The sequence below is a fragment of the Peromyscus maniculatus genome, chromosome 14 (assembly GCF_049852395.1).
Source record: "Peromyscus maniculatus bairdii isolate BWxNUB_F1_BW_parent chromosome 14, HU_Pman_BW_mat_3.1, whole genome shotgun sequence".
NCBI lineage: Eukaryota > Metazoa > Chordata > Mammalia > Rodentia > Cricetidae > Peromyscus > Peromyscus maniculatus.
In genome coordinates, this window is record NC_134865.1 from 34968532 (window position 1) to 34994298 (window position 25767).

General features: G+C 39.2%; 1 long non-coding RNA gene and 1 pseudogene across 1 annotated transcript in view; one reads left to right on the forward strand and one right to left on the reverse strand.

The window, feature by feature from the left end:
• The window catches only part of LOC143268437 (uncharacterized), a 626027-nt gene that overhangs the window by 449742 nt on the left and 150518 nt on the right, over positions 1-25767 (forward strand). The window lies entirely within an intron of this gene.
• On the reverse strand, positions 3775-12836 carry LOC102918897 (heterogeneous nuclear ribonucleoprotein F-like; annotated as a pseudogene).

The window sequence follows — 25767 nt, forward strand, 5'->3', positions numbered from 1 at the left end:
TCAAAACCTCATTGGTAGAAAGAGTCTTCTCCTTGGTTTTATGATATTTCTTAGTGAACATAGAGTCAAAAGCACTATAGAATAACAATTAAGATTGGTAGTGGCAAGCAAGCATCACATTAGTGCTTGCAAGTCTCCTCGGTAGTGTTTGTATGATCATGCATATCTGTGTACAATAGGACACAAGGAGGAAGAGTGACGCGTGAACTACATGAACAATCGTTTCAAAAGTTCAATGGTAAAATAAAGGTGATGAGTATTTACTTTACTTAGAAATGATGATGTCAGTGGTGACCTTAGCAAGAGTAGATTCTGTAAAATGTTCAGGGCAAAGCTTGGTGACAGGAAGGTGAAGAGGAGACAGAGGTTTCCTTTTCCGACAATATTGGCAGAGTAAATATCCTGAAAATCTATCATGCTGCAAAGCACCTAAAGTTGTAGATACAAAATAGAAAGCCTGTTTTAGTGTATGTCTGAGATGGACGAAGAACCCATTATACTCAAAAGAAGTATTTGTATTTTAAAGAGAGGGAGAGGAAGGGAGGGAGGGAGGGAGGGAGGGAGGGAGGGAGGGAGAGCACGAAGTTAAGTGGCTGAGAAAGTGGAAAGGATTTTAGAGGAATTGGCAGAGGGAAAAGTGTGATCAGAATATATTGTGTGGATTTTTTCCCATTAAAAAAAAGAATCCTGGGAGGAACCAAATGATAGAACTCTGAGCTTTGAGACCCTATATCAGTTCCTGTGACTTGCAGCTCCAATCTGGGCATAGAAAAACTCAATTCTACAAGAGTACAAGCATTGGTTGGATTCTAGGACCTACAAAGAACTATGTCTTTACTGACAGTGTGAACTAGAAAAATAACAATATAATCTGCCTTGAGTGAAGAAACAAACCAACCTCTAAAATGCTTCCCTTCTCCCAAGAATTCATCTATCAGAGCCAGTTATCAAGCAGCCCTGGGTTATAAGGTCTAGGCCAGCTCATTTGAGTGTGAACCTGACTGTACTGGAGAGCCCTCAGCTGGTAAAGCATCATTTCTGGGTGTGTCTTTGGTAGTGTTTCTAGAGGAGACACTAGTAAGGATGCTTTGCTTTCCAGGTGTTGGCTGGTACCAATGGGCTGAGGTCCTAGACAGAATAAGAAGGGAGAGGATAAGCCAGTGAGCATCCTTTCTTCTTCTTTTTTTAAAAATGTTGCTTGTATGTGTGTTTTCTGTTTTTAATATTTTTATTTAATAATTAATTTAATTTTACATCCCCTCTTCTTAATCCAGGCCCTCACCTCCCGTTCCTGCATGTTAGGGTTCTGCATTTGTAGCCTTTGGGCCAGGGGCTTGCTCATGGCTGTCAGGCTCGCAGGCTTGAACAGAGGCACACCAACACTCTCCCCAGTTTTCCAGCTTGTTGCTGCTTTACTGTTCAGTATCTCAGCTTTCATAATGGTGTGAGCCATTTTCCTAAAAAAGCTCCTCTCATCTGACTGCCTGGACAGTCTAAAAAGGGTTCCAGCAACCCTGGGTTTGACACTTCCTTAAGTATCTATCAGAAAACAGAAACAGTAATTTTCCCTGGAAGAATCGACTGTCAAATCGAACTTCAAAGAATTTTCATGTGTAAATTTCAAGCATGATTTCAGAACTTAAAAACAGAAAACAAAACAGGAAAGAAACAACACATTAAATTTGAATAGAAACAATAAATATGGTAAGGTCTGAGTTCTGAAACTGTCACATTTGTAAATTGGAATGTAACATGAAGCAAAAAGTTGTTTTGCAAAACCAAACATGAAAAAGAAAGTCATGATTATGAAGGAGATTGTGTAGTTCTTGTGAAAATAAAAAGAAAATTATACATCTGGAAGTGAAATGTGTGCTGCTTAGCCTGTTAGATATCATAGAGGGGCTGGAAGCTAGAGCTGAATTAACTGCTCCAAGGAGCACAGGAAGGCAGATGAAATGTAAAAGCAGCCGAGACACATGAAGGACAGCTAGATGTGAAACATGTCAAATCACAATTCGTCGAACCAATACCAAAGAAATGGAAAAAAGACTAATTCTGGAAGGGACAAATGTCATAGAAACTCTAAAATTCCAGATGGCACTAATCTCCGTAAGTGAAAACTGCCTTCACCAAATTATACAACAAAAATGGAAAAATGCATTTTTAAATACATTTTATGTATAAACACACACATATGTAGAGAGAGAGGGAGAGAGAGACAGAGATAGAGACAGATAGGGAGTCATCTATGTATAGAAAGAGACTGAGAAAAAGAACATTACCACCAAAGAAACAGAATGATAGCAAAAATGTTTGAAGCCAGAAAATAGATATTACACTGATTCAAATTTAGCTCTATCATTAAAATGTAAACTAGCTTGATATTTCCTCCAGTTGAAAAATTAAAAACAAAGAAGTTTATCCAGAGGCTTTGGAACACAACTCAATTAGAGTGTTTTCCCAGCATGCCTGTGTTGGACCCCAAGCACTATATAAACTGAGTGTGCAGCCACCCCTAGGCTCATGGTCCTGAGTTCTAGTAAGAAAGAAGTTTGAGCCAGCCAGTAAACATTAATTCTCCATGGCCACTGTAAGCAGCTTGGCAGCTGACAACCCTGTGCCCTGCATCGCCTGACTGCTGTTAGCCCCATTGCTAGTCCAGGGTTGAATTCAGCTGTAGGTGTTTCCTGGTAGAATTTGTGGGATCACTTATATAGACTATCATCATCTGCAAACAATGATACTTTGACTTCTTCTTTTCCAGTTTGTATCCCCTTGGTCCTCGTCAGTTGTCTTATTGCTCTAGCTAGAACCTCAAGTACTGTATTGAATAGATATGGAGAAAGTGGACAGCTTTGTCTTGTTGATAATTTCAGTGGGATTGCTTTGAATTTTTCTCCATTTAACCTGATGGCTATTGGCTTGATGTATATTGTTTTTATTATGATTAGGTATGTCCTAGCATTCCTGATTATCTCTCCAAGACTTTCATCATGGAAGGGTGTTGGAATTCAGGAGGAGTTCCAAGTATCTGTATTGTATTTTGGCCCTGAGCTTTGACATAGCTGCCACTGCTTCTTCATGGACGGGAAACTCAACAGCACCCTCTCCCATCATTCTTTCTTCTGGGCCAGTCTCCATTATAAACTCTCACAGGTTTGAGTGAGAAAAGATGGAAGAGTCACCCTCCATTGCTTTGTAGGGCAGCCCCCTCATGTGGACACAGTGGCCTGTGGTGCTCTGCACTGTGAACTTCTGTCTCCATGTCTGGGGTCATATATCCCTGTTGTTGGCTGTTTTTACTCTTTTGGCTTCTTGATCTTTGGGGGGGCCTACCATCCAGCTCCCAAATAAATCACATGGAGGCTTATTATTACTTGTAGATACCTGGTCTTAGCTTGACTTGTTCTTGAAAGCTTTTCTTAAATTATCCCACTTACCTTCTGCCTCTGGGCTTTTATTTCTGTATATCTTTTCTTTCCTTCTTATCCTGTGTCTGGCTGTTTAGATGGCTAACTGGCCCCTTCTTTTCTCACTCCTTGATCTTCCTTGATCCTAGATCTCTTCTCTCATTTATTCTCTCTGCCTGCCAGCCCCACCTATCCTTTGTACTGTCAGGCTATTGGCTGTTCAGCTCTTTATTAGACCATCAGGAGTTTTAGACAGCCAAAGTAACACAGCTTCACAGAGTGAAACAAATTCAACAGAAAAGAATGCAAAATACCTTTGCATCATTAATCAAATGTTCCACAGCATAAAAAAATGTAACATATCTTAAAATAATATTCTACAACACATCCCTGAGGGATAATAACTGCAGTTTTTCCCAAACAAGTCAGTAGTGAGGCCATGATGATCACCGAGATCACTGTATTTCTTCACAGCTCCCATAGCCCATTCTTTAGGCACCAGACCTCATTCTATCCAGGCCTCCCTGTTTCACAATGCCAATATGATGTGCAAATCTAACTAATCTTATCAATAAAAACCAGGAGTTAAATATCTGGGTAAAACCTGAAAGATCAGGCTGTAGAGATGGCTCAGAGGTTAAGAGCACTGACTGCTCTTCCAGAGGTCCTGAGTTCAATTCCCAGCAACCACATGGTGGCTCACAACCATCTGTAATGAGATCTGGCGCCCTCTTCTGTATACATAATAAATAAAATAAATCTTTAAAAAAAAAAAAACCTGAAAGATCAGAGAAGCAGGGGAGCAGCCATGGTTGCTTCTTCCCTCTTCAGTTACTCCAGTCCAAAAGGGCCGAGATCCTGTCTCTGAACACCTCATCACTTTGTGTTCCTCTCTCTGCAGTCCTCCAAACCTCTATGGTTAGCTAGTGGATACCTCTGTCCTCTGATTCGAAGCAAGCTTTATTTGTCAGAACACAACAAAATATCACATAAAATTTCTCCCTTTTGTCTAAATAAAAAGCTAAGGTTTTAACTAACATAGTAAAACTATATACAACTAGTACAAATATATAAGTCAATAATTACATTAACAATGTCTAGTCCATTAGCATTTGATGAATTTAGAGAAAATACTCCATTATCTATCCTATCTTGGTGAGTCCAAAGTGTGGCACCTAATTAACTTTCTATCGCAACTTGTATTCCCAACCCAAAACTATCTTTTTATGTCTCTCAACCTTACACACTTTATTCCTCTTTTGTGAGTTTCTTTTCTGAATTTGTTAACAAGGAAAACTATAACTATCCAGTCTTCAACTCCTTCAGAGACCTGAGAATGATATAATATTATCTGAGTAAACAGGAAGTGCAGAGCAAACAACTTCCAAAACAAGAAATGAAAGAAACAGCTGGCTACCTGAATGGTCACTCAAGGTTCCTCTGTGATGTTGAGGGATCCATCTTTGGCCTGTAGCCCTAGAATATCTGACATACTTTTCTGTGAAGCAGGAATTTTGGAGGACTGTCCTGTCTTATCTTGGAAAAGTTCAGCAGTTACTTTCTTTTCTGCCCTGCTTGTCCAATTTGGACAGCATACTGTCAGGAGTTGAGGCAAGGAAACTTTCTTGCCCAGGGGCTAAATTTTGCCACAAAGAAAGTAAACTCCATATGGGGTTTCATTGATGCCCATCATCTTCTCTGAAGTAGATTGGTGCTGCCAGGAGCACACAGGTCTCATTATCACAACAAAGAACCTTACATTATTAAGACATCTTAAATGCCATATTCTGTAGATCTATAAAGTATTTGAAAATCACCTGTCTATCTAAAATATATTTGTTTGACCTTGAAAACAAACCTAACATGATTACAAATTTAATTGTAATAGCTAACTAACTACTAACCTGCATTTTTTATTATCCTAAGTAGTTTGTAAAAATAATTTTCAAGGACTAGAAATTTACATTACATTGTTAAATAAGTTGCATAGGTGCAATACCTTGAATAAGAGTAGAAACATAGGTACAGTAGGTTCTAACAAAAATAACCTTAAATTTGTATCAATGTACAAAAATACCTTAAACAGGAGTAGAAACATATATGTAGTATATCAAAAATAACCTCAAATTTGCACCAATGTGCAAAAGTCCAAACCAATGCAAACTATTTAAGACTAGACAAGTAGTTGCTTTTTAGGTTTAAAAGTAGATTTAATAATCTACCCTTTAATCCTATCATGTCTATATCCCCCCTTTTTATTTTCAGAACAAGATCCCTAAATCTGTTCTCCTTTTTTCAGCCTTTTTCCTGACCATTACCAATAACAACTTGTAACAAAACCCCTAAATGATGAGAAATAATCATAGCCCACTGAATGACCAAAAACCACCTACCCCATCTCTTGGGAATGTGGGCATTGTGTTCTTAAAATTACTTCCTACTGTCTGGATGTGACAGCATCTTTAGGGGACCCAGAAAAAAAATTGGCATAATTGTCAAGTCCTGGGAGAGCTAGCTGTATCATTTGTTGTCCAGTCTCTGTGTAATGGAAAAGTGCAGGGCTTGTCTGAAGTCCTGGCTGGAGTAGTCTGTGAGGCTGGATTATCTCAGCTAGCCAACTTGAAATTGTCCTGAGCAGTTTGTAGTTCAAAGCCGATCTTTGAGTGGTGTTTGTCAGCTTAGTGCTGTTACCATAGTCCAGGTAGAACCATCATTGTTTCTTTTGGAACTTCAAAGGTCACTGTTAGGCATGATCATGGTTCACTGCAGAAAACTTACACATTTTAAATGTCATATGCAGTAGATCTCAAAGAGGTTAAAGGACCATAATTTGTTATGTACATCTAGAATACAAAAACCTAATTCCTCCTAGTTACCTGATAGAGATTCAAACCAGAAGTCATGTACAGGAAGCTATATGAAGCCCTTTTCTAGACTTAGCACTCTATATGACCACTAATATCATGACAAAAAGTTTATAATATATATCTTTTAATTTTATAAATTTTTTAAATAATACTTATACCTTAAGAAAAAAAATTAAAGCATTAAAATAATACCAAAGAGTATGAGATTAGTGGCAATAGAATAGTCCTTTAATTTTGGTTTTTCTTTTGTCCAATAGCAGGTGGCTCTTCTGACATAAGACAGAGATTTTTGGATTTTCCTTTTAACAAGCATGCTTGAATTTACAGAAGGAGAGAGCCCTGCTTCAACTCTGAAGCCAGCTTTATTTTTTAATTGAACTGGGACTGAAGAAAGACCATTTGCATTATATATCTATAGACAACAGCAGAAACAATCATTTGGGAAGATATATGAAATTTTATCCTGTTGGAAATGTGATATACCAATAGGTCAACTTATACTTTCTCTTGGGACATTTTCTCCACATAATTTTTCCTTTTTCTTCAGATGTCTCATTTGTCCAGTAGTCTTCAGATTCCTTAGCTGGATGGCTTCATTCTCCTTGAAAGACAAAAACAAAACCCTGCCCCAAACCTAACTTTGGGGAGTTTCACTTTTCAAAAGTTATATTCTGATTAAATAAAAAGCATTTGTTAGTTGTATAAGTTAATTTAAATTGGATGATCATTATGGTTGATGAACTATCACCTCTTCTATTCAAGAGGTCTCTCTTGTTCAAATCAAACCTTTATCAATTTGTTTCCCGTAGAAACAAAAGCAAAGCCTTGTCCCCAATGTAACACATATCCTGGTTTCCATTCTGAGGTCAACACATCTTTAAAGTATACAGGCTGATTTAATTCAGTAGTTTTTTTCTATTATCCAATGTCTCTCTGCAGCTGTCATTCCTTTCTCATTAGCATTCAGAAAATTTAAAGTTAATAAAGTATTATGTAATCTATCTCTGGGGGTCTTTATTACCCCTTTCTGCTTATTAAGCATATCTTTTTTAATTCAATTAGAACTTTCTGTAACTGCTGGTCATGTAGGATGATGTGGTGTACCTGTAATATCCTTTATGTTGTAATATGCAAAAAAAACTGTTTCATTTTACTAGAGACATATGCTGGAGCATTGTCAGTCTTAATTTGTACAGGTATCACCATGATGGCCATAACTTCTAACAAATGTATTATTACAGAATCAGCCTTCTTAGAATTCAAAACATTTGCCCATTGAAATCCTGAGTACGTATCTATGGTGTAGTGTACATATTTTAATTCTCCAAACTCTGAAAAATGAAGCATGTTCATTTGCCAAATTTTATTTCTTTGAGTACCCTTTGGGTTACTTCCTGCAGGTAGTGGAGTTTGGTTGTATAAGGAACAAGTAGGTCATTTACTTATAATTTCCTTGACTTGTTGCCTAGTGATGGAAAAAAATCTTTCTTCAAATCCTTGCTATTGACATGGTGTTTTTTATGGAATTCTGAGACTTTAGCACATTTCCACATTTCCTCCCAATAGTTTGTCAATTTCATCATTATCTTTTGCTAGAGGGCCTGGTAGACCCGTATGGGATCTAATATGTGTTATATATAAGGGATGATTTTTATTTCTGATTATTTCTTGTAACTGAATAAATATAAATGTCCATTCTGTATCATCTGGAATAAATTAATTGGTTTCAATATGTAAAACAACTCTTTCTGCATATTGAGAGTTGGCAACTATATTAAGAGGTTCTGGAAAATCTAATAATACTATGAGAATAGCATATAATTCTGACTTTGAACAGAATCATAAGAGCTTTAGGCCACTTTACTTAAATTTCCTGATTTATAACTTGCCTTTCCTGACTTGCTTGCATCAGTATAGAATGTAGAGACTCCAGAAATTGGTGTTCCCCATACAATGTGAGGAAGGACCCAATTATTTCTCTTCATAAAATATATTCTCTTCCTTTTGGGATATTTGTTGTTAATCTGTCCCCCAAATTACTGCAAGCTCTTTGCCAATGTTCATTTTCTGCCCATAAAGAGGAAATTTTAGCATTAGTAAAAGGTACTACAATTTCTGCTGGGTCCATTCCTATCAAATGACAAGGTCTTATTTTTTCTTTTAGAATCAAATCAGATGCCTTTTCTACATAGGTCTTTAATTTTTACTCTGTTTGTGTGGTAAAAATATCCATTCTAGAATATTATCTTCTCTTTGCACTAAAATCCCTATAGGAGAATATATAGAAAATAAAATAACCAGAATGCAATCAAGCTCCAGATCCAAATATTCCACATGTATGGTAATTTTTTTTCTACCAAAGCCAATTCTTAACTGACTATTTAAGTTCTTGTCACATTGTAAGGTTTGAAACAAATTACTCAGTTCTTGAATTGTCAATTCAATTGTGGGCCATAGCCAATTAATATCTCCCAGCAATTTTTGAAAGTCATTAAAAGTTTGCAATTGATCTCTTCTTATTTGTATCTTTTGGGATTGAATTTTTTGTAAGCCTATTTTATATCCTAGGTAATTAATAGAATCTCCTCTTTGTATTTTTTTCAGAAGCAATTTATAACTCCAAACAAGGCAAATTTTGTTTTTACTTCTTTAATTTTTTTTCTAAAGTAGCTATATTTGAATCAGCTAATAAGATACCATCCATATAATGGTAAATTATAGATTGAGGAAACTGTACCTGAATCAGTTCCAATGACTGTCATATAAAATATTGGCACAGGGTAAGACTGTTTAACATCCCTTGTGGGAGAACCTCCCATTAATATCTAAGAGGCTGAGAATTATTATAAGTAGGCACCATGAAGGCAGTTTTTTTCTCTTATTCTTTTCTTGTAAAGGTATAGTGAAGAAACAGTCTTTTAAATCAATAACTATAATAGACCATCCTTTAGGTAATAGAGAAGGTAGGGAAATTCCAGTCTGTAAAGAGCTCATTGGCTAAATCACCTCATTAATGGCTCTTAGATCTGTTATCATTCTCCATTTTCCAGATTTCTTTTTAATAACAAATACAGGAGAATACCAAGAACTGGTCAATTCTTCAATATATTGAGCATTTAGCTGCTCCTGTACCAGCTCTTCTAAGGCCTGTGATTTTTCTGATGTCAAAAGTCATTGTTACACCCAGACAAGTTTTTTATTTAACCATTTTAGTGATAGAGCTACTGGTACCATTGAAAGATCATCAGCTGTTTTTGTACAACCTGAATGGTCAGAGACTGTTCTTTATAGTGCCTTTTAAAACTTTCCCCAGAAACATATGTTAGTTTATGGTTTGTTTCTGAGATTGGAGGAATGTTAATTAGGGTATTCCATTGCTGTAACAAATTACATCCCCATAAACTCATTGTTTATTAGCCACATATAGTTTTAATTTTCCTCTCTGTTCTTCTGGCCCTATACATTTGACCCATCTCTTGCATTATTTTATCTGAGATGAAGTTTCAATTCCTAAAAGCTAAACATTTATCTCCTGAAGAGGCCAATTTGAATGCCAAGATTCTAGTGCAATTAATGTTACATCTGCCCCTGTGTCCACAAGACTTTCAATTACAATGTCATTTATCTGTATTTTTACCTTTGGTCTTTGATCATTTATAGAAGTTTGTCAAAATATTTGCTTTATAGTTTCTCCTGAAATTTTTGTTTTATATTCTAAAGCTATTGTATCATCCAGAGCAGTATGATTTTTTTACAGTAGGTATTAAGTCCTTTAATTGCTCTGGGGAAGAGTTTTCCCCATGGTTACAGGGGATGAATGAGGTTACAGGGGATGAATGAACCAAATTTGACATGGGGGCCTGTGAGAGCCCCCCCAAGGCATTTCCCAATAGCAAAGGGTTTCCTTGTCTGTCCCTTGTTAATCTGTATTCATTGGTCCAGTGTTGGCCTTTGTCATATCTTCTGCATACTCCAGAAGGAAAGAGACTTCTGTTTGGATTAGAAGAAACATTGTTTCTAGGACTGCCCTGTCCACTATCTCCTCTTTTATTTTTCTTCAAGAGGAAATCACCTCTCCTATCCAAGTATCATCATGGTTATAAGATTCAATATTGACTGTATCTCAGATCCATTCCTCTATGGGTGCTTAAAGGCCTAATTACCCCCTTTGCATTATGAATTAGCATTTTCAAAGGCCAAAGATTCAATTATTATTTGTCTAGTTTCTGAATTTGGTATCATTCTATTACAGCTGAAGTCAATGTTTGTAAAAAAAAAAAAATCAGTGAAGTTTTCTTTTGGGCCCTGTATAACTTTAGTAAATGACTCAGGTCTCTTTCCAACTTCTGAAAATCTGTCCCAAGCATTCAAAGCTATTGCATGGCATAGAGCCAGGGTGTGGTCATCATATGGAGACTGTCTTTGTACATCAGCATAATTACCCTCTCCAAGAATTTGGTCTTGGGAAATTTAAATACCTGTAGCTCTGCTTCATTGTTCAATGGTCCTAGCCTCGTCTTTCTAAAAGTTCTTCCACTATAATAGAGGACCAGGTTCCAATACTGCTATAACCAAGTCTTTCCAGTCTTGTGGGTCAATTTGGTTACTAGTTGAGCATAAATTTAACATTTGCTTCACAAAAGGTGAATGCATACCATATGAGACTATTGCTGCCTTAAGTCTCCTCAAATCTAATATTTCCACAGGAATCCCAGGAGCTCTTACATAGCCTTGGGGATACCTGTCATTTGGAAATTGTTCCTGTAAAGAGACTGGATAAATTAAAGTAGGCTGTTTGACAACCTTGGGCTTTTCCTCTCTAATTTTATAATGTAATGGTGAAGTTAGTTGTCCTTTAAATTCCTCTGTCTGTGTCTGAATATCTCTATTATCTGTTTTAATAAGTCTTTCTAAGGTTTATGAGTTATCAATCAAAGTTGCATTATTTTCTTTAGTAATCAATTGTAGGGCTTGCATATTATCAGTAGCAATCTTTTCTAATGTCTGTATCATATCAACCAACATTTTAAGGGATAAAACAAGAATTATTAAACTGATAATGTTTATAATTGACACTATGTAAATCCCATATAAGTTAATTAGTCCCCCATTTAATTGTTCCATTTTAAAACTATCCATTGTGTAATCATACAGGGACCTAACTCCCTCCATTGTAAGAGTGTTTTTCATTTTTTAATGTGGGAAAAACTTTTTTTTTAATTAATCTAATTCTCCCTTTAAGAATTCCCAATTGTTTCACCAAATCTGCTGACAATAACAGTGAAGTATAAGGCTGGCTGGTGCAGCATAGCATGTCTGAATGGAGAACACAGGTGGTGTATACAGCCTGGCTCAGGTCAACTACCACTGATCATATGTCAACAACCTGAGGAGGGAGTCCAGGGAAAGCCCACAACCCATGGGGGAAAGGGAGCTAAAGAGCCAGCCAACTTCATAGGAAAATGTATAAAAGCAGCCTGTGTGACCAGTGGGAAGTGAAAGCACAGAGTTGCCTGGAGGTAGAGCTGGCCGATGGTGAGGGGATAACTCTGGTGGCATTCAGAGCGCAGGTGCCTGTGGAGTTCGCTGTAGAGAGGCTGCAACAGAAAATTCCCAGACTCCCTCAGAGCACTCATGGAAGAAAGGAAGAGCCAGCCAGCGTTGTGGTGACCCCTTTGGATGCAATTCCCATGTTTGGCTCTGATGTGTGCTGGTGGCTGCAAAGCCACTGGGAAGCAGCTTTTTTGGTGAATTCATGCCCCAAAAGTTGGTTGCCAGATGATGCATAAATCTAGTTAATCTTACCAATAAAAACCATGAATCAAATATTAGGGTAAAACCTGAAAGATCAGATAAGTAGGTGAACAGCCACAATTGCCTCCTACCTCTTCCATTCCTTCAGTCCAAAAGGGCCAAAGTCCTGTCTCTGCCTCATCTTATCACTTCCTGTTCCTCTCTCTATAGTCCTCCAAATCTCTATGGTTAGCTAGTGGCTAGCTCTGTCCTCTGAGTCCAAGCAAGCTTTATTTGTCAGAACAGGATCAAAATATTACACGCACCAATGTACCTCCAGGCTGTGCCAGGCCATTCATACAGCCCATGCCTCTGCCTGAAGTCATAAAGACGTGAACTTGAGAGGTGGATCTGAGTATGACTTAACTTCCTCCTGACTGCTCTTGAACACTTCAATACCTGCGCTTCCCTAGAGTTTTCTCAACTAACTCCTGTGAAGCAAACCGAACAAAGGCCTCTCCTGTAATCTTGCCCTTCAGGTCCACAGGTAATTTCCAACCCTGAGAGGACCTGAAAGATTTCCACCTTTGTGCATCCAAACAGGAGTCCCTGAAGCCTCACATAGCCATCATTGGCACTGTCCCTGCTGTTTGGATCACTGTGCTTCAACACCCAATCTATCTTGGGTCTGTGTGACTAGACCACCTCAACATACTGGAGTCTCATACTTTCCCTGTCCTTTTTTCAGAGCCAATTTTACTTCATCTTCTAATTCAAGTTTAAGATAAGCCTCACCACCCTAACTGCCTTCTCCAGTATAAATGAAATTAATTTATCCCCAATGAACCACTGCAGATGCCTTCATAGGAGACACTTAAGAAGGTAACACGTTTTCCAGGAGGAAGAAAGTTGCGGCTTCTATTTTCAAAAGGCAACATGGCTTATGAACCCCAACTCTACCAAACACCTCAAAATGCAGAGAACTTTGGGGAAAGTCCAGGTGGATCTTCTTTTTGCTCATGAAATGGAAGTTCAAAGTGGCAAGTGCTTTGTGTGGGAGCTGAGCCCCCAAAGACCCGGGTTTTGGTGGGAAGTGGTGCACCCAGAGGTTGATCTCATTGGGCAGGCTGGGCAGGCAGGAATAGTACCCATTATTATTATTTTTTATAGAAAATGGATTCATTCTTCACATTTCTCATAAAATGCTATATATAAATATTTGAATATAAAAGTCAAAATTTCGAAAGTTTTAGATAGAAAAGCCAGAAGGTGACCATGGAAGAGGGAAAACTTTCCTTAAAAAGAGAGGAAAGAAAGAGAAAAATAAATTGATAAAGTTGAGAATTTGTTAGCAAAAGCCTTCCTACATTTGTGTTTGGTGGCATGCACCCTGTAATCCCAGCATTTGGGAGGCAGAGACAGGCTGATACAAGTTCAAGGCCAGCTTGGGCCATATAATGAAACCCCATCAAAGTAAATAAATATATGAAAGTTAGGGATGAAATACATGCTACAAAGGAAAAGATGCATTTGCCATCTATATTATTAAGACACAGTAATTACAAATAACTTATTAAATAATTTTAAAATTAAAAAACATGCATGAAATTAATGAACAGAAGAAGGAACATACATTATATGATATATAAAAGCATGAAATAATGTTAAATTTCATCACTAATACAACAAAACTAAAAAACACAATAAAATATAATAATTCTTATTCTCATGCAAAGGCTTCCCATAGGAAAAATACATGACAGTATTATTGAGGACACGAAACAGTCATGAAAGAGAATCTTCTGAGCCAAGCCATGGCCATCATCAGGGTTTGTATGGGGCCTGCTGACCAAGGATCATCACAGCTGAGCTTACTCATTATTTACATTCCCTGCTGGAGAGTTCAGGAAGGTCACAGCACCCTCACCGGAGTATCCAGCTTTCACTCCTAACGGGTTGTGTCCAGTTCTTCCCTGATTGCATGTGGTCTCTTGGTCTCAGTAAGGCTAGGTGATATGGGTAGGGAGGATTAGGGGAGGAAACTCCATCTGCCCCGCATGGGGAGTCATCATCCCTGCAGGGTGCCATCCTTGCAGTGTAGCTACATAAAGTCACCCATGCTCCTGACCATAGCCCCTCGGCCATTGCTCTGTAAGTGTGCCTAATCAGCTCCTTGTTTTCCCAGAGTGAACTGTGGTAGAATCACTTTGTTCTATTATTGGGACCATAGGAAGAGAGGCAGACATTGTTTATATCTCTCAAAGAGGAGAATTTTAACAACAGGAAAAGCAAATATTTGCATTTTGACAGTGAAGACTGATGAGAATTATTCTGAAAACTAATTTAACACACTGTAGTAAATATGAAGTTGTTCCTGGGTTCACAAGTTTAAAGCAACTCAAGGACATAAAGAGTCATGTACAAGAATGTCAGCAGAAGCACTTAATTACTGAAGTAGTGTATTTAACTTATAAAATCCATGGTTTCAGGCAATAATAATAACAACCTGAAAAAGTTGGTGTACAATATAATTATGTACCAAATGATGAACCAAAGCTGTTCTGTATGATCATAGGTATATCTCACACAGCTGATGAGGTATAAACCTAGCAAAGCCACAGAATTCTGACAGTGTTAATGGAGTTTATGAACCTATGTCTATGATGTAATACATGTATTGTTTAGGCATGTACAAATTAGAAATAAAAATAAGGGTTGGAGAAATGACTTAGTAATTAAGAACACTTGCTTCCCTTCCAGGGGATCTAAGTTCAGTTCACAGCACCAATGTTGAACAGTTTACAATTACCCATGACTCCAGCTTCAAGGGATCCAATGCTGTCTTCTAACTGCACTCATGTGACACACACACACACACACACACACACACACACACACACACACACACGACACACATACACGACACACGTTAAATATTTTAAATAAATGAAAAACAAGCAAAAATTCACAATTACCTTTATCTAGGCAAGGTTATTTTGAAGTCATTGCTGATACTTTGTTGAAGTAACCGTCTTATTAAATATGAAACATAGAGCCAATGTAAAGAGAAAAGCCCAAGAGGTCAGAGCTAAGAGCCTTACCCTTCCTGCTTCAGCGATCCTCTTCAGCCAAGAGAGACCTACTTCCTGTGTGTTTGTCTTTATATAGACTTTCTGTTCTGCCTTCTCATTGGTTGGAAACCCAACCATATGACCGCCTCATCACTGCCCGTCTGTACAGACCTCCAGGTCTTCTATAGTTGGTATTGAGATTAAAGGCGTGTGTCTCCAATGCTGGCTGTGTCCTTGAACACACAGAGATCTACCTAGCTCTTCTACCAAGTGCTGGAATTAAAGGTGTGCACCATGAAAGCCCAGCTCCGCTATGGCTTGCTAATAGCTCTGACCCCCAGGCAACTTCATTTATTAACATACAAATAAAATGACATTCCAGTATGAATAAAATATCACTATACTTTGTTTCAGTGGATACATTTCAATTATTTATGCTTGTGTATGCACTTTTGTTTACATTTATGAGAGGTTTTATAGTCAGTGATTGGTAAAGTGGGGGCTAACAATGCATAATATTTTGTTAGCAGATAGAGTTAAAAAGACGGGGAGAGAAAAAAGCAGGAATGGAAACAATCAGAATGGGGCCTCATTTTTAGAGGAGAAGTTTACATATGTTAATTTGCTGAAAATACAAGGGTGACTTCAGAACAGACAGGGTGGCTGGTGCATTCGGTGGAAAAGGATACAGGAGTGGGGTGGTGCCTTGGTGTCAGCTTGAGCAAGTTAAGGAAATGGAGCAGCACCACCCTTAGCCCATGTGAGCAGCTGCATCCATTGTAATAAAGAGGGTCTGGGTAGATGTAAGAAGAATTTGCACACTCCTAAAAGGGCATCTGTCTTCCCTCCAGCAGTCAGATCTGGTTTGCCTGCCTCAGACCCCAGAACTTACTCCAGTACCTGCAGTAAGTAACAATCCCCTCAGCCCTCAGTCCTTTGACCTCCAGGTGGGAGGTCCATCATCAGCTCCTCTGCCTCTCAGACCTTTGGGCCTGGACTCTGTACACCAGCAGCTTTAGAGGCTCTCCAGCTGGCAGGTAGTAGGTCTTGAGACTTCATTCTCCATAATTTGATAAGCCAATCCCCCTCTCTTCTCTTCTTTCCTCTTCTCTTCTCTTCCCCTCTCCCACTCTCCCCCTAACTACTCCTCATTCCTTCTCTCCCTCTCCTCACCCATTGATTCTGTTTTTGTTGTTTTTTTTTTTTTTAGGAAGCCCTGGCTAGCACAAAAGAGGAAAAAGAGCCAGCGTGAAAGTAGACTATCATTGGAGGTGGATGCTGCTCTTTCTGTTATAACTATACGGGACAAGCAAAGATCCATGCAGGCTGGAGAAGGTAAAGAATCCAAAACAAAACTCGTCTGATGCTCATTGTTTTCCTGTGAATTGGTTCTATCATCTGTTGAAGTTGATAATTAAAACAGCTAGTAATGACACCTGAGGACACTGGTGGACCTGTGAAATGAGTCTGTGAAAATGAAATGATAGCAGTCGCCCTGAGGAGCTGGGTGGAGCTAAATCGTAACTATGCCATCACACCTATTTGCTCCTTCTCTGCAGGTCTGTCAAACTCCTTGAGAGTAAGAGGAAAGAAAGAGATAGTTTGGACTGAGATTAACTTCATGGTTTTCTTGCAGGGCCTACAGGAGGCACACCTGGGCTCATGTAGGTATACTGATGAGCCTTGAAGTTTGAGCATTCACAGGTTCAGGAGTGAAGACAATAAAGGCTAGAAAATAGAAAATAAACATAAAATATTGTGGCATCGATATAGTTTTAAAAAACTGACATGGTGAAAGCTGGATTAAGAGAAATGTACTACAAACAGTTTGTGAATCTAGAACAGAAAAATGTGATGCACTGAAAGGCCCAGGAAGTAGTGTGTGTGTGTGTGTGTGTGTGTGTGTGTGTGTGTGTGTGTGTGTGTGTGTGTGTTTATGTAAAGATTTGGCTTGCTGGTCCTGCAATTGAGATGAGAAAACTGTGACGGAACTTTACCAATGCCTGCATTGACATTGACATTGGCTAGGAAAACGACTAGAAAAGGATTGGGATGTGAATGTTCTTGACAAGTGTGGCAGAGGTCTAGGTGTGAGAAAACAGTAGATAGACCATGTGAATGGATGGATGGGCGAAAGTACTGCTTATACAGAAATTGTGCATGATGGATGTGGAATGTATATGTATAGGATAAAGACTATGTCACGTCTAAGCTCCCTCACATTTCCAATTATGGCCACACAAGCCTCCGCACTTCATCATTATTTCCAACTTTCAAAGTATTTACCATCATTGTCTTTTTTTTTTTCTGAATTATTTTCACATCTGTGCCAACCTCACTGTCAGTGCTTAATCACAATGCACTATGATGCTTGGGAGTATGTCTGTCTAATCTACTAGATGGACTTTGCTTCATGGAGAAAACCTGTAATGTCTATGTGCATGCTGATAGTACCTAGCACAATGCTCAGAGTATAAAATGTGCTTAGAGTGTATGTGTTGACTAAATAATGGAAAGACTTGGAAGCATGTTAACACATGGAAAGGAATGTAAAAATGATATGTCATACCTCATGTTTATTTCCATGGTTATGTATGTTTCCTGTATGAGTTGACACAAAAGAAAGAAACTCTGGAGAACCTAGGAAAGTTTGGGGAAAGACGTCTGTAGTGGTGTTCGCTCCCCCCATGACCTTGGGCTACAGGGCCCAAAGGAGGCGGTTCTTCCTGCTGGTGTACAGGACCTTCTAGAAAGAGAAGGGGAAGGGTCACATGCCCCTTCTCCCGGCTCCTGTCTTCGAGGTGGATTCACTCCCAGTCAGATCAGAGGATGACTTCAGCTGTCTACTCTGTTCTGTATTCGTGAGTATATTTCCTCAATTTATAGCTTAATAAATCCCTATTACCCACTAAATAGACTCATGTGGACTGATCATAATAGAAGTCATTCCGTCTGAAACTCAGACACTAGAATAGTAAACAAGCACATTCAAAAGGAGGGAAAACAGCAATCTCTCTGTTGATCACACTGTAGGGGAAGTGTTGCTATGATCCTCACTGGACAGTATGAAGTTGATAGCCATCCAGACAACAACTACCACGTTCTTCATTAAAGACATAGTCCACATGCTCAAGTGCCGCTGCTAATGAGACTAGGAAAGCAAGGCTTGCTTACAGTGTTGATTAGTATCCTATGGCATCAATTGTACCTTTAGATGTGGGTTTAAGAAATCTAAAGCACTTCACAGTATGAAGGTAAATAAGTGACAGGCATCTCAGGCAGGACCCTGGAGAAAGTTGTATTTTGATATCATGCTAATGAAAAAGGGGGTATGATTTCTGAGATTAATTTTCATTTTATGTTATTTTATATGTATGAGTATTTTACCTGCATGTATGTATGTGTACCTTGTGTATGTCTCGTGTTCACAGAAGCAACAAGGGGGTATCAGACCTCCCAGAACTGGAGTTGTAGATGGTTATGAGCCACCACGCGGGCTCTAGGAGGTTCTCATCCTCTGGGAAGCAAGCCGGTGCTCTTAATAGCTGAGCCATCTTTTCGGCCCTAATGAGATGTTTTATAAAATGCATTCATGTTGTAATATTTAGAATACTGCTTATTTTGAGTCTCAAATTCTGCTGCTTTTTTTAATTAATCTGAAGGTGTTTTGAATTTAGATTTAGCAGGTTCTGTCTTTACCAACAACACTAGATGAGGGTTTGGAAGTATAAATCTTGCTCTTTGTTCACTAGAATATTTCTCCTGAAACAGTCTGTTCCTTGTCAAAGAACCTGCAGGAAGGCATGCCCAAAGAGATAATAAATAATCTAATGGTATATTTGATGTGTAATGAAAACTGCCAAGTGCTCCATGGAGTCACAACGTTCATGTACTAGGTATACCACAACATACATTTATTTATTTATTTATTTATTTATTTATTTTCTCTTTTACTTATTCTTCTCTTATATATTACATCCTGACTAACATTTCCCCTCCCTCTTCTCCTCCTAGACCATTCCCCTACCTCCCCTCCCCACCCCAAAACTCTTCCTCTGTTTCCCTTCAGAAAAGAGAAGGCCTCCCTAGGATATCAACAAAACACGACATATCAAGTTATAATAAGATTAGGCACATCCCCTCATATTAAGGCTTGAAAAGGCAACGCAGTAGGAGGAAAGGGGTCCAGAAAGCAGTCAGAAAAGTCAAAGATACTCACTACCCTGCCCCCACTGTTAGGAGTTTCACAAAACTACCAAGCTAAACAACCACAACATGTATGCAGAGGGCATAGGTCATACCCGTGCAGGCTCCCTAGTTGTCAATTCAGTCTCTGTGAGCCCCAGTGAACTCTAGTTAGTTGACTCTGTGGGTTTTCTTGTGGTGTCGTTGACCCCTGTGGCTCCTACAATACTTCCTTCCCATCTTCCACAGGCTACCCCAAGGTCCACCTGATGTTTGACTGTGGGTCTGCAGCTGTTCCCTTCAGTTGCTAGATGAAGCCTCTCTGATGATGATTATGCTAGGCTCGGGTCTATGAGTATAGCAGAATATCACTAGGAAGCATTTCATTGAGTTTTTGTTTTTGTTTTTGTTTTTTTTCTGGTTATGTTTGGTTCTATGCTAGGTCTTTGGGCCATCCAGACTCTGGTTCCTGTTCATTCAGGCAGTGTCAGTGTTGGGCTCCCTCTCATGGCATGGGTCTCAAGCTGGACCAGTCATTGGTTGGCCACTCCCACAGGGACTGTGCCACCTTTACCCCAGAACATCTTTCAGGTAGGACAATCTAAAGTTTTGTTGTTGGGTTGATGTCCCAATGCCTCCACTGGAAGCCTTGCCTGGTTGCACAAAAAGACCCACTCAGTCTCCATATTCTCCATTGCTAGGAGTCCTTGCTAGGGTCACTCTCATGGATTCCTGAAATTTCCATTGCACTAGATTTCAACCTCACCCCCTGAAATGCTTTCCCAGTTCCAGTCATCTCTCCCCACTTACCTACCTGATTTATCCTATTCCCATCCCCAGTCTCCTCCAGTCCACCTGAGAAATCTGTTCTATTTCCCCTTCCCAGAGAGATCCATGGGTCCTACCTTGAGCCCTCCTCATTACTTAACCTCTCTGGGTCTGTGGATTACATCATTATTATCCTTTGCATTAGAACTGATGTCCACTTATGAGTGAGTATACACCATGCTTGCCTTTCTGGGTCTGGGTTACCTCACTCAGGATTATTTTTTTTCTAGTTCCATCAATCTGCCTGCAATTTTCATGATGTCATTGTTTTTAATGCTGAATAATACTGCATTGTGTAAATGTACCACATTTTTTTTTTTTTTATCGATTCTTCAGTTGAGGGCATCTAGATGGTTTGTAGTTTCTGGCTATTATGAATAAAGCTGCAACAAATACAAGGAAGTGTCCTTGTGGTAGGACAGAGTATCTTTTGGTTATATACCCAGGAAAGGTATATCTGGGTCTTGAGTTAGATCTATTCCCAATTTTCTGAGAAGCCTCCATATTGACTTCCAAAGTGGTGGTACAAGTTTGCACCCCCACCAGCAATGGAGGCATGTTCTTCTTGCTCCACATCCTCTCCAGCATGAATTGTCACTTGTATTTCTGATCCTAACCATTCTGACAGGTGTAAGATGGAATCTCAGAGTTGTTTTGATTTGCATCTCCTTGATGGCTAAGGATGCTGAAAATTTCTTTAAGTGATTCTCCACCATTTGAGATTTTTGTATTGAGAACTCTTCCATTTAGAGCTATACTCCACTTTTTAATTAGATAATTTGGTTCTTTGGTATATAATTTATTGAATTCTTTATATATTTTAGATATTAGCCATCTATCAGATATGGAGCTGGTAAAACTCTTTTCCCATTCTGTAGGCTGTGCTTTTGACCCATTGATGGTATGCTTTGCCTTACAGAAACTTTTCAATTTCATGAGGTCCCATTTATTAATTGTTGATCTTAGTGCCTGTGCTATTGGTGTTCTGTTCAGGAAGGTATCTCCTGTGCCAGAGCATTCAAGACTATTCCTCACTTTCTCTTGTTAGATTCAGTGCATCTGACTTTCTGTTAAGGTCTTTGATCCACTTGGATTTGAGTTTTGTTCAGTGTGATAGATACGAATCTATTTGCATTTTTTTCTACATGCAGACATCCAGTTATGCCAGCACCATTTGTTGAAGATGCTTTCTTTTTTTACATTATATGTTTCTGGCTTCTTTATTAAAAAAAAATCAGGTGCCCATAGATGTGTGAATTTACACCTCAGTCTTTGATTCAATTCCATTGATCAGATTGTATTTTTAATGCCAATACCATGTGCTTTTTTTGCTTTTTTTTTATTAAGAATTTTTTTTCATTCATTTTACATACCAATCAAAGGTCCATCTCTTCCCTCCTCCCACCCCCCAGCCTCACCCTCCCAACCCCCTCCCCTACTCCCCCCCTACAAGAAGGCAAGGCCTCCCATGGGGAGGTACATCTAATAGAGGCAAGTCCAAACACTTCCTCCTGCCTCAAGGCTGCACGAGGTGTCCCGTTATAGGTAGTGGGCTCCAAAAAGCCCACTCATGCACCAGGGATGGATTCTGATCCTACTGCCCCCCAAGCAGAGCAAGCTACACAACTGTCTTGCCATGCCGAGGGCCTAGTCCAGTCCCATGCAGGCTCCACAGCCATTGATCCAACTTTCATGAGTTCCCTCTAGTTTGGTTTGGTTATCTCTGTAGGTTTCCCCATCATGATCCTGATGCACTTGTTCATAGAATCTCTCTTCCCTCTTCTTGACTGGACTCCTGGGGCTTTTCCTGGTATTTGGCTGTAGATCTCTGCATCTGCTTCCATCAGTTATTGGAGAGAAGCTCTGTGATGACAGTTAAGATATTCACTGGTTTGATCACTGGGGTAAGCCAATTCAGGTCAGGCATCCTCTCTACTCTTTCTAGTAGTCCAAGCTTGGGTCATCCTTGGGGATTCCTGGCAACTTCCCTAGCACTGAGTTTCTCTCTGTCCCCATGATATCTCCCACCTCTGAAGAAAGACAATGAAGAAGATATCAGAAAATGGAAAGATCTCCCATGCTCATGGATAAGTAGGATTAACATAGTAAAAATAGCAATTTACCAAAAGCAATCTACAGATTCAATGCAATCCCCATCAAAATCCCAACACAATTCTTTACAGACCTGGAAAGAACAATACTCAACTTCATTTGGAAAAACAGAAAACCCAGGATAGCTAAAAGAATCCTGTACAGCAAAGCCACCTCTGGAGGCATCACCATCCCTGACATCAAGCTCTATTATAGAGCTACAGTAATAAAAAACTGCTTGGTATTGGCATAAAAACCAACATGTGGACCAATGGAATTGGATTGAAGACCCTGACATTAACCCACACAAATATGAATACCTGATTTTTGACAAAGAAGCCAAAACTGTACAATGGAAAAAAGAAAGAATCTACAACAAATGGTGTTGGCATAACTGAACGTCAACATGTAGAAGATTGCAAATAGTTCCATATCTATCACCATGCACAAAACTCAAGTCCAAGTGGATAAAAAACCTCAATATAAAACCAGTTACACTGAACCTCATAGAAGAGAAAGTAGGAAATAGTCTTGACACATTGACCATGCTTTTTTTTTTTTTTTTTTAAATTACCATTTCTGTAGTAAGCTTAAAATCATGGTGGATGTTATCCTTGGAAGTTCTTTTATTATATAGGATTGTTTTAGATATCCTGAGTTTTTTGTTTTTCCATATGAAGTTGAGTATTTTCTTTCATGGTCTGTAAAGACTTGTATTGGAATTTTTTTTTTTTTTTTTTTTTTTTTGGTTTTTCGAGACAGGGTTTCTCTGTGTAGCTTTGCGCCTTTTCTGGAGCTCACTTGGTAGCCCAGGCTGGCCTCGAACTCACAGAGATCCGCCTGGCTCTGCCTCCCGAGTGCTGGGATTAAAGGCGTGCGCCACCACCGCCCGGCCTTGTATTGGAATTTTGATGGGGATTGTATTGAACCTGTAGATTGTTTACCAACCTGTAGTTGGGTAAGATTGCCATTTTTTTGCTGGGTGGTGGTGGTGGTGGTGGTGGTGGTGGTGGTGGTGGTGGTGGTGGTGATGGTGGTGGTGGTGGTGGTGGTGGTGGTGGTGGTGGTGGTGGTGCACGCCTTTAATCCCAGCACTCAGGAGGCAGAGCCAGGTGGATCTTTGTGAGTTCAAGGCCAGTCTGGTCTACAGAGTGAGATCCAGGAAAGACACAAAAACTACACAGAGAAACCCTGTCTGGAAAAGCCAAATATATATATAGCCATTTTTGCTATGTAAATCCTACCAATCCATGCTCATGGGGGATCTTTCCATCTTCTGATATCTTCCCCAAGTTCTTTCTTCAAAGACTTGAAGTTCTTGTCATACAGGTCTTTCACTTGCTTGGTTAGAGTTACACCAAAATATTTTATATTATTTTTGGCTATTGTGAAGGGTGTTCTTTCCCTGATTTCTTTCACAACCCATTTATTCTTTGTGTATAGAAAGGTTACTGATTTTTTTGAGTTAATCTTATATCCAGCCACTTCACCAAAGTTGTTTAACAGCTGTAGGAGTTCCCTGGTAGAATTTTGGGGGTTGCTGATGTATACTAGCACATCATCTGTGAAAGTGATACTTTGACTTCTTCCTTTCCAAATTATATCTCCTCAACCTCCTTTTGTTATCTTATTCATCTGGCTGAACTTCAAGTACTGTATTGAATAGATATGGAGAGTGGACAGCCTTGTCTTGTTCCTGACTCTAGTGTAATCGCTCTGAGTTTCTCTCCATTTAATTTGATGCTGGCTGTTGACTTGCTGTATATTGTTTTCATTATGTTTAGGTATATCCCTTGCATCTCTGATTTCCCAAGACTTTTATTATGATGGGGTGTTGGATTTTGTCAAAGGATTTTTCAGCATCTAATGAATGATCATGTTTTTTTTTTTTTTTCTTTCAGTTTATATCGTGGGTTATATTGACAGATTTTCTGGAATGAAAACTACTTGATCATGGTGGAGGGTCTTTTTTATATGTTCTTTATTACAGTTTCAGAGAACTAGCTCCAAGACCACACCCAGGGTTTGCAGAAAAATCCATGATGTTGGTGAGAACTAAAGTTTTCTATCTGAGCGGTAGGAAAAGATTATATGCATACTGCTGGTAACTTTCTTTATTATTCCCTTTTGAAATTCCTCTTTGTATTGATTGTTCTCTTTGTTTCTATTTTATTAATTTCAGTCCTCAGTTTGATTATTTCCTGCTGTCTACTCCTCTTGGGTGTGGTTGTTTCTTTTTGTTCTAGAGGTTTCATGTGTGCTGTTAAGTTCCTGGTATGAGGTCCCACCAATTCCTTTATTGCAGACACTAAGTCTATCTATGAACTTTCCTCTTAGCACCACTTTCATTGTGTTCCATAAGTTTGGGTGTGTTGTGCATTCATTATCATTGAATTCTAGGAAGCCATTAATATCTTTCTTTATTTATGCCTTGACCCAGTGCTAATTCATTAGAGAGTTGTTTAGTTTCTGTGAGTGTGTAGGTTTTCTGTTGTTTCTGGTGTTGATATCCAGCTTTAACCCGTGTTGGTTTGATAGGATACAGGGAATTATTTCAATTTTCTTTTGTCTGTTGAAACTTGCTTTGTGACTGAGTATGTGTCAACTTTTCAGAATGTCCCATGAGGTGTTGAGAAGAAGGTGTGTTCTTTCGTGTTTGGGTGAAATGATCTGTAGATATCTGTTAGGTCCATTTGGTTCATAATATCTGTTAGCCCCCATATTTCTCTGTTTAATTTTTGTCTGTGTGACTTGTCTGTTGGTGAGACAGACAAGTGTGGGTATTTGTCAGGCACAGGTGTGTGGGTTCACATGGATCCATGGAAAGACTCAGAGGCATCTTAAGAATGAATCTAGCCTTTCATGGCTGCAGGGGGCGTCAGCCTCTAAGGATGGAAGCACTTTCCCTTTGCCTAGGGCATTTATTTTCTTTCTATTTACAGTTTAGCCAGTTAATTTCTGTATCTTCAAAGAAAGCTGAAAGGAGCTCCCAGAGATAAAATGCCAAGTGCAAATTCCTCAATTTTTCAGGTACCACGGTTTTCTGAACCAAGTTTTGCATAGGCCTTTGATCCTTGGGAGACTCTCAGATAAGATTCCTATAGGACAACATGAGAAACAAAAGGTATTGGTTGAGCAAAGGATGGATTAAGGCTAGGTGTCACTCTCTGGAGCCTGACCAGGAGTAGCTCAGCAGGAACGCAGTCACAGGTACTGAAGTCTCTCACCATCAATAAGTGAGGATTGATATGTGAGGATTGATGTGCAGTTTAGACTTTAGTAGTCTTTCCTTTACAAACATTGGTGCCCTTGTATTTGGGGCAGAGATGTTAAGAATTGAAGTCGTCTTCGATGATTTTTTTCTTTGAGTATCAAGTATCCGTTGAAGGGTTCACAACACGCCCCCACGGTCGGGCGTGTTTGCATATACCAGGCGGACACTTCTGCCTAGCCAGTTCTAGGTCAGGATAGCCATTTCCGGGTCAAGGCATCTCGCGTGACCAGGATCCGTGACGTTTCATGGCGACATAAGTACACAACGTGGCCATGTGATCTACGCACATGTGTGGAGTAGTGACATGA